This window comes from Ranitomeya imitator, chromosome 2 (genome assembly GCF_032444005.1).
Source record: "Ranitomeya imitator isolate aRanImi1 chromosome 2, aRanImi1.pri, whole genome shotgun sequence".
NCBI lineage: Eukaryota > Metazoa > Chordata > Amphibia > Anura > Dendrobatidae > Ranitomeya > Ranitomeya imitator.
The window spans coordinates 27728182-27743537 of record NC_091283.1 but is presented as its reverse complement, the minus strand read 5'-3'; the positions used below and the strand labels follow the sequence as shown (position 1 = coordinate 27743537).

Genomic DNA, 15356 nt, shown 5'->3' with positions numbered 1-15356 from the left:
AGGTCAGGGGTGGATTGCAGGTGTGTGGTTTTGCATTTGGAAGCTGTTGCTGTGAGCAGACAACATGCGGTCAAAGGAACTCTCAATTGAGGTGAAGCAGAACATCCTGAGGCTGAAAAAAAAGAAAAAATCCATCAGAGAGATAGCAGACATGCTTGGAGTAGCAAAATCAACAGTTGGGTACATTCTGAGAAAAAAAGGAATTGACTGGTGAGCTTGGGAACTCAAAAAGGCCTGGGCGTCCACGGATGACAACAGTGGTGGATGATCGCCGCATACTTAATTTGGTGAAGAAGAACCCGTTCACAACATCAACTGAAGTCCAGAACACTCTCAGTGAAGTAGGTGTATCTGTCTCTAAGTCAACAGTAAAGAGAAGACTCCATGACAGTAAATACAAAGGGTTCACATCTAGATGCAAACCATTCATCAATACCAAAAATAGACAGGCCAGAGTTAAATTTGCAGAAAAACACCTCAAGAAGCCAGCTCAGTTCTGGAAAAGTATTCTATGGACAGATGAGACAAAGATCAACCTGTACCAGAATGATGGGAAGAAAAAAGTTTGGAGAAGAAAGGGAACGGCACATGATCCAAGGCACACCACATCCTCTGTAAAACATGGTGGAGGCAACGTGATGGCATGGGCATGCATGGCTTTCAATGGCACTGGGTCACTTGTGTTTATTGATGACATAAGAGCAGACAAGAGTAGCCGGATGAATTCTGAAGTGTACCGGGATATACTTTCAGCCCAGATTCAGCCAAATGCTGCAAAGTTGATTGGACGGCGCTTCATAGTACAGATGGACAATGACCCCAAGCATACAGCCAAAGCTACCCAGGAGTTCATGAGTGCCAAAAAGTGGAACATTCTGCAATGGCCAAGTCAATCTCCAGATCTAAACCCAATTGAGCATGCATTTCACTTGCTCAAATCCAGACTTAAGACGGAAAGACCCACAAACAAGCAAGACCTGAAGGCTGCGGCTGTAAAGGCCTGGCAAAGCATTAAGAAGGAGGAAACCCAGCGTTTGGTGATGTCCATGGGTTCCAGACTTAAGGCAGTGATTGCCTCCAAAGGATTTGCAACAAAATATTGAAAATAAAAATATTTTGTTTGGGTCATGTTTATTTGTCCAATTACTTTTGACCTCCTAAAATGTGGAGTGTTTGTAAAGAAATGTGTACAATTCCTACATTTTCTATCAGATATTTTTGTTCAACCCTTCAAATTAAACGTTACAATCTGCACTTGAATTCTGTTGTAGAGGTTTCATTTCAAATCCAATGTGGTGGCATGCAGAGCCCAACTCGCGAAAATTGTGTCACTGTCCAAATATTTCTGGCCCTAACTGTATATAGGTAGACTGCGGGGGGCTCATGCAGTGTATACAGTGTGTTCCAAATTATTATGCACAAAGAGTTTAGGAGTGATAAGGTTAGATTTTTTTTTGTTTGTAATTTAAACTCATTGATGGTGATGTGTGCCAGGGCTCTTTATATCACTGAATTGCATATACCTGTGCACATTTGTTTGGCCGGTGTGTCCAAATAAAGGCAAGACTACTTATGAAGGCTGTTCCACATTAGTAAGCAGCCTACATTTTTGGCCAAAATGGGAAAGAAAAAGGATGTGTCGGCTGCTGAGAAGCAACAAATTGTGGAGTATTTAGGTCAAGACATGACTACAATCAACATTGCCAAGACACTTCATCGTGATCATCGCACAATCAAGAAGTATGTAGCACGTGTGCATGCTGATAAGGAAAAATTGAGGACTCTTTCCAACAGGCAATTGTGTAAGGTTAAAAGAGCAGCTGTAAAAATGCCTTGTCATAGCAGCAGACAGGTTTTTGAAGCTGCTGGTGCCTCCAACGTCCCCAGAGCAACAAGATGCAGGGTCCTTCAGAGGTTTGCAGCTGTGCGTAAGCCATCCTGTCGACCACCTCTATCCACTGCACACAAGCAGAAACGGCTCCAGTGGGCCAAACGATACATGAAGACTGACTTCCAAACTGTTTTGTTCACCGATGAGTGCCGTGCAACGCTCGATGGTCCAGATGGATGGAGTGGAGGATGGCTGGTTGATGGACACCCCATGAAAACACGGCTAAGGCGCCAACAAGTAGGAGGTGGAGTAATGTTTTAGACTGGAATCATGGGGAGAGAGATTGTCGGCCCCATTATGATCCCTGAAGGGGTAAAGATGAACTCCATAATCTATGTGGAGTTTCTAAAACAACACTTCCTGCCATGGTTCAAGAGAAAGAACCGTGCTTTCCGCAGCAAGATCATTTTCATGCATGATAATGCACCGTCTCATGCTGCAAAAAAGACATCTGCCTCTCTGGCTGCTATGGGCATAAAAGAGGACAAACTTATGGTGCGGCCACCATCTTCCCCTGACCTCAACCCCATTGAGAACCTCTGGAGCATCATCAAAAGGAGTGTCTATGATGGCGGGAGGCATTTCACATCTAAGCAACAGCTCTGGGAGGGTATTCTGCCTACATGCAAAACAATTGAAGCAGAAACCATCCAAAAACTGACAAATTCAATGGACGAGAGAGTTCAGAAGCTTCTTTCGAACAAGGGGTCCTATGTGCAAATGTAACATCACCAAGAATAAAGTTTTCACTTGAAAACTGTTTGATTTCATTTTGTAATAAGCTGATAATGCTTATAACTTCACAATTGAACATTTTTTTGTTCAAAATTAAATTAAAAAGGTTGAAAACTCTGCTGTGCATAATAATTTGGAACATGCATTTTGAGTGTTTATTTTTTTTTAAAAGATACTGTTTTCATAGGCAGTTTATTCCAAAACATCGCAATTATACTAGAATAGTAGATGACTGGAAAATAACAATGGCTGCAATTCAGATAGGTAATTTAGAGAAAATATGAGGAAATATTATTTGCATAATAATTTGGAACACAGTGTATAGGGAGGCTGTGTGCGGCTCATGCAATGTATATAGTGAGGCTGCGTAGGGCTCATGCAGTATATATGTGGCGCCCCAGGGTCCTGGTTGTCGCAGTGGCATTGCTTTCCTCTCGGGGAGAGTGATGCTACGTTTGGAGGCAAAGAAGGATAACTGCATCCAGGCATCACAAACATGCAACACATTTCACACTCCAGACCACCAGGAGGGAGCTTCTGCTCCTATTTATGAGGTCACTCCCCATATATATATAACTGGTAGACTATAGGGAAAGTTAGAACGTTCCAGACAGTAGTCTGAGGTGGACAGAGTGTCCAAAGGAGCTGTGCATGCCCTCAGAGCTGCAGTTCCCAGAAAGAGACATTGAAGGCAGAATTGTATTGCCGCGAGCATGTAAAGGAGAGGAAGTAAAGGAGAAGATACCAGAAGGGGACAGCCCTGCACAGGCTGCCTCCTTCTGAGGCGCAGGATCCCGGTAGCCGGAACACTGAAGGAGTAAGGACCTTTATGCTTTACTTCAGAGACCGGCAGGACAGCTAATTTCACGTTACCTGTCCACCCTACACCCAGGAGGCACGGTGGCACCCCTTAGAGGCTGGGGCATGATAGAGTCCCTATAAACCGCCCAAACCACCAGTCATATGCTTTGTCCTATCTGGGGGACAGAGAGAGACAGATCATCTACAACAGTTGTGAGGACCTTATGAGAAGCTTAGCAGTAAGGGACTACAACACCACGGCGCTAGAGGAAGACTTTTATTTCCACCTGGACAAGGGAACTCTGGACTTGCCTCCAAACCGGCCGGACTCTTCCTGCCCTGTGATCTGGTGCCCTGGACTGTGGATGCTGAAGTCTTCAGTAAAGGTAAAGAGACTGCAACCTTGTGTCCTCGTTCTTCACAACGCCATTCATCATTCACCATCTACACACCGGAAAGCCCTGGGGATACACTTCACCTGTGGGAAGGTATACCATATAGCTGCCATAACATCACCCCAGCGGACCCCTTAAAGCAGCGTCGGTCACCCTGACCGAATACCACAGGTGGCGTCACAAACACAAACTTTATCCCTTTAAAGACCTTTCCCTTTTACACGGACGTCCCAGGGCCACGGACCGGGTCAGCCACCGTGACATCCCCCTGTGAACCGCAGGACCCGATACAGAGTACCCCACGGGGACGCTCCATACATAGGGAGGCTGTGTTGGGTTCATGTAGTATATATATAGGGAGGCTGGGGCTCATGCAGTATATATAGGGAGGCTGTATGGGGCTCATGTAGTATATATAGGGAGGCTATGTGGGGCTCATGTAGTGTATATAGGGAGGTTGTGTGGGGCTCATGTAGTGTATATATAGGGAGGCTGTGTGGGGCTCATGCAGTGTATATATAGAGGCTGTGTGGGGCTCATGCAGTATATAGAGAGGCTGTGTGGGGCTCATGCAGTGTATAGAGAGGCTGTGTGGGGCTCATGTAGTATATATAGAGAGGCTGTGTGGGGCTCATGCAGTATATATAGAGAGGCTGTGTGGGGCTCATGTAGTATATATAGGGAGGCTGTGTGGGGCTCATGTAGTATATATAGGGAGGCTATGTGGGGCTCATGTAGTGTATATAGGGAGGTTGTGTGGGGCTCATGTAGTGTATACATAGGGAGGCTGTGTTGGGTTCATGTAGTATATATATAGGGAGGCTGTATGGGGCTCATGTAGTATATATAAGGAGGCTATGTGGGGTTCATGTAGTGTATATAGGGAGGTTGTGTGGGGCTCATGTAGTGTATATATAGGGAGGCTGTGTGGGGCTCATGCAGTGTATATATAGAGAGGCTGTGTGGGGCTCATGCAGTATATAGAGAGGCTGTGTGGGGCTCATGCAGTGTATATATAGAGAGGCTGTGTGGGGCTCATGCAGTATATATAGGGAGGCTGTGTGGGGCTCATGTAGTATATATAGGGAGGCTATGTGGGGCTCATGTAGTGTATATAGGGAGGTTGTGTGGGGCTCATGTAGTGTATATAGGGAGGTTGTGTGGGGCTCATGTAGTGTATACATAGGGAGGCTGTGTTGGGTTCATGTAGTATATATATAGGGAGGCTGGGGCTCATGCAGTATATATAGGGAGGCTGTATGGGGCTCATGTAGTATATATAGGGAGGCTGTGTGGGGCTCATGCAGTATATATAGAGAGGCTGTGTGGGGCTCATGCAGTATATATAGGGAGGCTGTGTGGGGCTCATGCAGTGTATATATAGAGAGGCTGTGTGGGGCTCATGCAGTATATATAGGGAGGCTGTGTGGGGCTCATGCAGTATATATATAGAGAGGCTGTGTGGGGCTCATGCAGTATATATAGAGAGGCTGTGTGGGGCTCATGCAGTATATATAGAGAGGCTGTGTGGGGCTCATGTAGTATATATAGGGAGGCTGTGTGGGGCTCATGCATTATATATAGAGAGGCTGTGTGGGGCTCATGTAGTATATATAGAGAGGCTGTGTGGGGCTCATGTAGTATATATAGGGAGGCTGTGTGGGGCTCATGTAGTGTATATATAGGGAGGCTGTGTGGGGCTCATGTAGTATATATAGGGAGGCTGTGTGGGGCTCATGCAGTATATATAGAGAGGCTGTGTGGGGCTCATGTAGTATATATAGAGAGGCTGTGTGGGGCTCATGTAGTATATATAGGGAGGCTGTGTGGGGCTCATGTAGTATATATAGGGAGGCTGTGTGGGGCTCATGTAGTATATATAGGGAGGCAGTGTGGGGCTCATGCAGTATATATAGAGAGGCTGTGTGGGGATCATGTAGTATATATAGAGAGGCTGTGTGGGGCTCATGTAGTATATATAGGGAGGCTGTGTGGGGCTCATGTAGTATATATAGGGAGGCTGTGTGGGGCTCATGTATTATATATAGGGAGGCTGTGTGGGGCTCATGCAGTATATATAGAGAGGCTGTGTGGGGCTCATGCAGTATATATAGAGAGGCTGTGTGGGGCTCATGTAGTATATATAGAGAGGCTGTGTGGGGCTCATGTAGTATATATAGAGAGGCTGTGTGGGGCTCATGCAGTATATATAGAGAGGCTGTGTGGGGCTCATGTAGTATATATAGGGAGGCTGTGTGGGGCTCATGCAGTATATATAGAGAGGCTGTGTGGGGCTCATGCAGTATATATAGAGAGGCTGTGTGGGGCTCATGCAGTATATATAGAGAGGCTGTGTGGGGCTCATGTAGTGTATATAGGGAGGCTGTGTGGGGCTCATGCAGTATATATAGGGAGGCTGTGTGGGGCTCATGCAGTATATATAGGGAGGCTGTGTGGGGCTCATGCAGTGTATATATAGAGAGGCTGTGTGGGGCTCATGCAGTATATATAGAGAGGCTGTGTGGGGCTCATGCAGTATATATAGGGAGGCTGTGTGGGGCTCATGCAGTATATATAGAGAGGCTGTGTGGGGCTCATGCATTATATATAGGGAGGCTGTGTGGGGCTCATGTAGTGTATATATAGAGAGGCTGTGTGGGGCTCATGCAGTATATATAGGGAGGCTGTGTGGGGCTCATGCAGTGTATATATAGAGAGGCTGTGTGGGGCTCATGCAGTGTATATATAGGGAGGCTGTGTGGGGCTCATGCAGTGTATATATAGGGAGGCTGTGTGGGGCTCATGCAGTGTATATATAGAGAGGCTGTGTGGGGCTCATGCAGTATATATAGGGAGGCTGTGTGGGGCTCATGCAGTATAGATAGGGAGGCTGTGTGGGGCTCATGCAGTATATATAGGGAGGCTGTGTGGGGCTCATGCAGTATATATAGGGAGGCTGTGTGGGGCTCATGTAGTGTATATATAGAGAGGCTGTGTGGGGCTCATGCAGTATATATAGGGAGGCTGTGTGGGGCTCATGTAGTGTATATATAGAGAGGCTGTGTGGGGCTCATGCAGTATATAGAGAGGCTGTGTGGGGCTCATGCAGTATATATAGGGAGGCTGTGTGGGGCTCATGTAGTGTATATATAGAGAGGCTGTGTGGGGCTCATGTAGTATATATAGGGAGGCTATGTGGGGCTCATGCAGTATATATAGGGAGGCTGTGTGGGGCTCATGCAGTGTATATATAGAGAGGCTGTGTGGGGCTCATGCAGTGTATATATAGAGAGGCTGTGTGGGGCTCATGCAGTATATATAGGGAGGCTGTGTGGGGCTCATGTAGTGTATATATAGAGAGGCTGTGTGGGGCTCATGCAGTATATAGAGAGGCTGTGTGGGGCTCATGCAGTGTATATAGGGAGGCTGTGTGGGGCTCATGTAGTGTATATATAGAGAGGCTGTGTGGGGCTCATGCAGTATATATAGGGAGGCTGTGTGGGGCTCATGTAGTGTATATATAGAGAGGCTGTGTGGGGCTCATGCAGTATATATAGGGAGGCTGTGTGGGGCTCATGTAGTGTATATATAGAGAGGCTGTGTGGGGCTCATGCAGTATATAGAGAGGCTGTGTGGGGCTCATGCAGTGTATATAGGGAGGCTGTGTGGGGCTCATGTAGTGTATATATAGAGAGGCTGTGTGGGGCTCATGCAGTATATATAGGGAGGCTGTGTGGGGCTCATGTAGTGTATATATAGAGAGGCTGTGTGGGGCTCATGCAGTATATATAGGGAGGCTGTGTGGGGCTCATGTAGTGTATATATAGAGAGGCTGTGTGGGGCTCATGCAGTATATAGAGAGGCTGTGTGGGGCTCATGCAGTATATATAGGGAGGCTGTGTGGGGCTCATGCAGTATATATAGGGAGGCTGTGTGGGGCTCATGCAGTATATAGAGAGGCTGTGTGGGGCTCATGCAGTATATATAGGGAGGCTGTGTGGGGCTCATGCAGTGTATATATAGGGAGGCTGTGTGGGGCTCATGCAGTGTATATATAGAGAGGCTGTGTGGGGCTCATGCAGTATATAGGGAGGCTGTGTGGGGCTCATGTAGTGTATATATAGAGAGGCTGTGTGGGGCTCATGCAGTATATAGAGAGGCTGTGTGGGGCTCATGCAGTATATATAGGGAGGCTGTGTGGGGCTCATGCAGTATATATAGGGAGGCTGTGTGGGGCTCATGCAGTATATAGAGAGGCTGTGTGGGGCTCATGCAGTATATATAGGGAGGCTGTGTGGGGCTCATGCAGTGTATATATAGGGAGGCTGTGTGGGGCTCATGCAGTGTATATATAGAGAGGCTGTGTGGGGCTCATGCAGTATATAGAGAGGCTGTGTGGGGCTCATGTAGTATATATAGGGAGGCTGTGTGGGGCTCATGCAGTATATAGGGAGGCTGTGTGGGGCTCATGTAGTATATATAGGGAGGCTGTGTGGGGCTCATGCAGTGTATATATAGAGAGGCTGTGTGGGGCTCATGCAGTATATATAGGGAGGCTGTGTGGGGCTCATGCAGTATATATAGGGAGGCTGTGTGGGGCTCATGCAGTATATAGAGAGGCTGTGTGGGGCTCATGCAGTATATAGAGAGGCTGTGTGGGGCTCATGCAGTATATAGAGAGGCTGTGTGGGGCTCATGCAGTATATATAGGGAGGCTGTGTGGGGCTCATGTAGTGTATATATAGAGAGGCTGTGTGGGGCTCATGCAGTATATAGAGAGGCTGTGTGGGGCTCATGCAGTATATATAGGGAGGCTGTGTGGGGCTCATGCAGTATATAGAGAGGCTGTGTGGGGCTCATGCAGTATATATAGGGAGGCTGTGTGGGGCTCATGCAGTGTATATATAGGGAGGCTGTGTGGGGCTCATGCAGTGTATATATAGAGAGGCTGTGTGGGGCTCATGCAGTATATAGGGAGGCTGTGTGGGGCTCATGCAGTATATATAGGGAGGCTGTGTGGGGCTCATGCAGTATATATAGGGAGGCTGTGTGGGGCTCATGCAGTATATAGAGAGGCTGTGTGGGGCTCATGCAGTATATAGAGAGGCTGTGTGGGGCTCATGCAGTATATAGAGAGGCTGTGTGGGGCTCATGCAGTATATATAGGGAGGCTGTGTGGGGCTCATGCAGTATATATAGGGAGGCTGTGTGGGGCTCATGCAGTATATAGGGAGGCTGTGTGGGGCTCATGCAGTATATAGAGAGGCTGTGTGGGGCTCATGCAGTATATATAGGGAGGCTGTGTGGGGCTCATGCAGTGTATATATAGGGAGGCTGTGTGGGGCTCATGCAGTGTATATAGAGAGAGGCTGTGTGGGGCTCATGCAGTATATATAGGGAGGCTGTGTGGGGCTCATGCAGTATATAGAGAGGATGTGTGGGGCTCATGCAGTGTATATATAGGGAGGCTGTGTGGGGCTCATGCAGTGTATATATAGGGAGGCTGTGTGGGGCTCATGCAGTATATAGAGAGGCTGTGTGGGGCTCATGCAGTATATATAGGGAGGCTGTGTGGGGCTCATGCAGTATATATAGGGAGGCTGTGTGGGGCTCATGCAGTATATATAGGGAGGCTGTGTGGGGCTCATGCAGTATATATAGGGAGGCTGTGTGGGGCTCATGCAGTATATATAGGGAGGCTGTGTGGGGCTCATGCAGTATATATAGGGAGGCTGTGTGGGGCTCATGCAGTATATATAGGGAGGCTGTGTGGGGCTCATGCAGTATATAGGGAGGCTGTGTGGGGCTCATGCAGTATATAGGGAGGCTGTGTGGGGCTCATGCAGTATATATAGGAAGGCTGTGTGGGGCTCATGCAGTATATATAGGGAGGCTGTGTGGGGCTCATGCAGTGTATATATAGAGAGGCTGTGTGGGGCTCATGCAGTATATATAGGGAGGCTGTGTGGGGCTCATGCAGTATATATAGGGAGGATGTGTGGGGCTCATGCAGTATATAGGGAGGCTGTGTGGGGCTCATGCAGTATATAGGGAGGCTGTGTGGGGCTCATGTAGTATATATAGGGAGGCTGTGTGGGGCTCATGCAGTGTATAGAGAGGCTGTGTGGGGCTCATGCAGTATATATAGGGAGGCTGTGTGGGGCTCATGCAGTATATATAGGGAGGCTGTGTGGGGCTCATGCAGTATATATAGGGAGGCTGTGTGGGGCTCATGCAGTGTATATATAGAGAGGCTGTGTGGGGCTCATGCAGTATATATAGGGAGGCTGTGTGGGGCTCATGCAGTATATAGAGAGGATGTGTGGGGCTCATGCAGTGTATATATAGGGAGGCTGTGTGGGGCTCATGCAGTGTATATATAGGGAGGCTGTGTGGGGCTCATGCAGTATATAGAGAGGCTGTGTGGGGCTCATGCAGTATATATAGGGAGGCTGTGTGGGGCTCATGCAGTATATATAGGGAGGATGTGTGGGGCTCATGCAGTATATAGGGAGGCTGTGTGGGGCTCATGCAGTATATAGAGAGGCTGTGTGGGGCTCATGCAGTATATATAGGGAGGCTGTGTGGGGCTCATGTAGTATATATAGGGAGGCTGTGTGGGGCTCATGCAGTATATAGAGAGGCTGTGTGGGGCTCATGCAGTATATATAGGGAGGCTGTGTGGGGCTCATGCAGTATATATAGGGAGGCTGTGTGGGGCTCATGCAGTGTATATATAGGGAGGATGTGTGGGGCTTATGCAGTATATAGGGAGGCTGTGTGGGGCTCATGCAGTATATAGGGAGGCTGTGTGGGGCTCATGCAGTATATAGGGAGGCTGTGTGGGGCTCATGCAGTATATATAGGGAGGCTGTGTGGGGCTCATGCAGTATATAGGGAGGCTGTGTGGGGCTCATGCAGTATATAGAGAGGCTGTGTGGGGCTCATGCAGTATATAGGGAGGCTGTGTGGGGCTCATGCAGTATATAGGGAGGCTGTGTGGGGCTCATGTAGTATATAGGGAGGCTGTGTGGGGCTCATGCAGTATATAGAGAGGCTGTGTGGGGCTCATGCAGTATATAGGGAGGCTGTGTGGGGCTCATGCAGTATATAGGGAGGCTGTGTGGGGCTCATGCAGTATATATAGGGAGGCTGTGTGGGGCTCATGCAGTATATAGGGAGGCTGTGTGGGGCTCATGCAGTATATAGGGAGGCTGTGTGGGGCTCATGCAGTATATATGGGGAGGCTGTGTGGGGCTCATGCAGTATATAGGGAGGCTGTGTGGGGCTCATGCAGTATATAGGGAGGCTGTGTGGGGCTCATGCAGTATATATGGGGAGGCTGTGTGGGGCTCATGCAGTATATATAGAGAGGCTGTGTGGGGCTCATGCAGTATATATAGGGAGGCTGTGTGGGGCTCATGCAGTATATAGGGAGGCTGTGTGGGGCTCATGCAGTATATATAGGGAGGCTGTGTGGGGCTCATGCAGTATATAGGGAGGCTGTGTGGGGCTCATGCAGTATATAGGGAGGCTGTGTGGGGCTCATGCAGTATATATAGAGAGGCTGTGTGGGGCTCATGCAGTATATATAGGGAGGCTGTGTGGGGCTCATGCAGTATATAGGGAGGCTGTGTGGGGCTCATGCAGTATATATAGGGAGGCTGTGTGGGGCTCATGCAGTATATAGGGAGGCTGTGTGGGGCTCATGCAGTATATATAGAGAGGCTGTGTGGGGCTCATGCAGTATATATAGGGAGGCTGTGTAGGGCTGCAGACAAACACCAGAAGAGACCGAGCGCTGGATCCGGGATCTGGGAGTAAAGCACCATTAGTGTGTTTACAACAAGCTGCGACCTGGGGCAATGGTCTTCTGAAATTGTAAAACCCCTTGAGGAACAGGCCCTGCCATCCCTGAGCAGTGTGAATGAGCGCTGAGGACACTGGGGGGATTCTTCTTGGCTCCACTAAGCTGTGTAGTTTATTCGATGATCTTGTGGTGTTTTCTGGCACATTTGGGGCAGTTTTTCCGCGCGCTGCGTCTTTTCAGTGGCTGCGCCACTCAAAGAGGGACACACTATAGGCCTCAGTTATCAGAACTATGTGTTGCCCACAACAACCAATCACAGCTCAGCTTTAATTTCTTAAACAAGTCTGGCACAATAAAAGCTGAGCTGTGATTGGTTGCTATGGTTAACAGCCGTTTTGATAACATGTCCTTTAGGTTGTGGGCGGACAGATGAAACTGTTTCTTAAGCTGCACCAGGCGGCTCTGCCCGAGCTGTGTACTTGTATTGTCAGCAGGGCGGCTTGTGACCTATATAACGTTATCTCAGCGCAGCCGCGGCCAGACAGCGGCCGTGCACCTACACTACATGTCTGGAGTCGCACAAAGCGCTCTATTTAGCTTCTCAGCCAATCACAAGCTCGGACGGACGCTTTTTTTTTATTGACAGACCAGCGAACCAATCACGATAGTTTCAGTAACCCCCTCAGACGAGGTCGCCTGAAACAAAAAGGGGCGCGTCCTACGGCTCCCAGCAACCAATCAGATGAGACCTCTGCTGTGACAGCGGCATTAAAGGTAAAACCTTTTGTGTCGGCTGAGTTTGCTATTTCTTCGCATAAGATGAGGCAACTGTCTTTAACTAAGGGGCGGAGCCTAAGGAGGCCTGAGACACAGAGGGTGTTAAAGAGACAGCGAGACACAGTCCTGGGGTGAGAAATCTGTCGGGTGCGATTATTGTCGGTGTGTGAGGCGGGGGCCCGGGTGTGCGACACGGGGGACCGGGGGCGTCCACTGCCCTCAGCCGGTCCACAGCCCGGTGTATTGTGGGGAGAGAGGAGGCTGCGCCGTCCACAGCCCAGAAGGATGATGCATCATATCAGCTGTATGTGTGTGTGTGTGTATATATATATACTGATTATAGAGAACATCCCCTGTGTGTGTATATATATATATACTGCACTGATTATAGAGAACATCGGCTGTATATATATATGTGTGTGTGTATATATACTGATTATAGAGAACATCCCCTGTGTGTATGTATATGTATATAGGTGTGTGTATATATATATATATAACTAGATTGTGGCCCGATTCTAACGCATCGGGTATTCTAGAATATGCATGTCCCCGTAGTATATGGACAATGATGATTCTAGAATTCGCGGCAGACTGTGCCCGTCGCTGATTGGTCGAGGCAACCTTTATGACATCATCGTCGCCATGGCAACCATTATGACATCATTGTCGCTGATCCCGTTGCTGATTGGTCGAGGCCTGGCGGCCTCGACCAATCAGAGACGCAGGATGTCTACGTCCTTTATGACATCATCGTCGCTGTGCCCGTTGCTGATTGGTCGAGGCCTGGCGGCCTCGACCAATCAGAGACGCGGGATTTCTACGTCGATACTGTGCCCGTCGCTGATTGGTCGAGGCCTGGCGGCATCGACCAATCAGGGACGTGGGATTTCCAGGACAGACAGACAGACGGAAAAACCCTTAGGCAATTATATATATAGATTATATATACTGCACTGATTATAGAGAACATCGGCTGTATATATATGTGTGTGTGTGTGTGTGTGTATATATATATATATATACAGTGGGGCAAAAAAGTATTTAGTCAGTCAGCAATAGTGCAAGTTCCACCACTTAAAAAGATGAGAGGCGTCTGTAATTTACATCATAGGTAGACCTCAACTATGGGAGACAAACTGAGAAAAAAAATCCAGAAAATCACATTGTCTGTTTTTTTAACATTTTATTTGCATATTATGGTGGAAAATAAGTATTTGGTCAGAAACAAAATTTCATCTCAATACTTTGTAATATATCCTTTGTTGGCAATGACAGAGGTCAAACGTTTTCTGTAAGTCTTCACAAGGTTGCCACACACTGTTGTTGGCCCATTCCTCCATGCAGATCTCCTCTAGAGCAGTGATGTTTTTGGCTTTTCGCTTGGCAACACGGACTTTCAACTCCCTCCAAAGGTTTTCTATAGGGTTGAGATCTGGAGACTGGCTAGGCCACTCCAGGACCTTGAAATGCTTCTTACGAAGCCACTCCTTCATTGCCCTGGCGGTGTGCTTTGGATCATTGTCATGTTGAAAGACCCAGCCATGTTTCATCTTCAATGCTCTTGCTGATGGAAGGAGGTTTGCACTCAAAATCTCACAATACATGGCCCCATTCATTCTTTCATGTACCCGGATCAGTCGTCCTGGCCCCTTTGCAGAGAAACTGTCCCAAAGCATGATGTTTCCACCACCATGCTTTACAGTAGGTATGGTGTTTGATGGATGCAACTCAGTATTCTTTTTCCTCCAAACACGACAAGTTGTGTTTCTACCAAACAGTTCCAGTTTGGTTTCATCAGACCATAGGACATTCTCCCAAAACTCCTCTGGATCATCCAAATGCTCTCTAGCAAACTTCAGACGGGCCCGGACATGTACTGGCTTAAGCAGTGGGACACGTCTGGCACTGCAGGATCTGAGTCCATGGTGGCGTAGTGTGTTACTTATGGTAGGCCTTGTTACATTGGTCCCAGCTCTCTGCAGTTCATTCACTAGGTCCCCCCGCATGGTTCTGGGATTTTTGCTCACCGTTCTTGTGATCATTCTGACCCCACGGGGTGGGATTTTGCGTGGAGCCCCAGATCGAGGGAGATTATCAGTGGTCTTGTATGTCTTCCATTTTCTAATTATTGCTCCCACTGTTGATTTCTTCACTCCAAGCTGGTTGGCTATTGCAGATTCAGTCTTCCCAGCCTGGTGCAGGGCTACAATTTTGTTTCTGGTGTCCTTTGACAGCTCTTTGGTCTTCACCATAGTGGAGTTTGGAGTCAGACTGTTTGAGGGTGTGCACAGGTGTCTTTTTATACTGATAACAAGTTTAAACAGGTGCCATTACTACAGGTAATGAGTGGAGGAAAGAGGAGACTCTTAAAGAAGAAGTTACAGGTCTGTGAGAGCCAGAAATCTTGATTGTTTGTTTCTGACCAAATACTTATTTTCCACCATAATATGCAAATAAATTGTTAAAAAACAGACAATGTGATTTTCTGGATTTTTTTTTTCTCAGTTTGTCTCCCATAGTTGAGGTCTACCTATGATGTAAATTACAGACGCCTCTCATCTTTTTAAGTGGTGGAACTTGCACTATTGCTGACTGACTAAATACTTTTTTGCCCCACTGTATATATATATATATATATCTCTCTCTATATATATATATATATATATATATATATATATATATATATATATATATATATATATATATATATATATATATATATATATATATATATATATAAAATTGTCTAAGGGTTTTTCCGTCTGTCTGTCTGTCTGTCCTGGAAATCCCGGCTCTCTGATTGGTCGAGGCCGCCAGGCCTCGACCAATCAGAGACCGGCACAGCATCGACGTAGAAATCCCGCGTCTCTGATTGGTCGAGGCTGCCAGGCCTCGACCAATCAGCAACGGGCACAGCGACGATGATGTCATAAAGGACGTAGAC

General features: G+C 47.6%; 1 protein-coding gene across 1 annotated transcript in view; it reads left to right on the top strand.

Annotated features, from left to right (window-relative positions):
* The first annotated feature begins 12474 nt into the window (after nt 1–12474).
* ZBTB22 (zinc finger and BTB domain containing 22) overlaps nt 12475–15356 on the top strand; it is a 38307-nt gene continuing 35425 nt past the window's right edge. The window contains exon 1 of the mRNA XM_069746290.1: nt 12475–12540. The gene's annotated coding sequence lies outside the window, so the exon portion shown is untranslated. The remainder of the gene's footprint in view (nt 12541–15356) is intronic.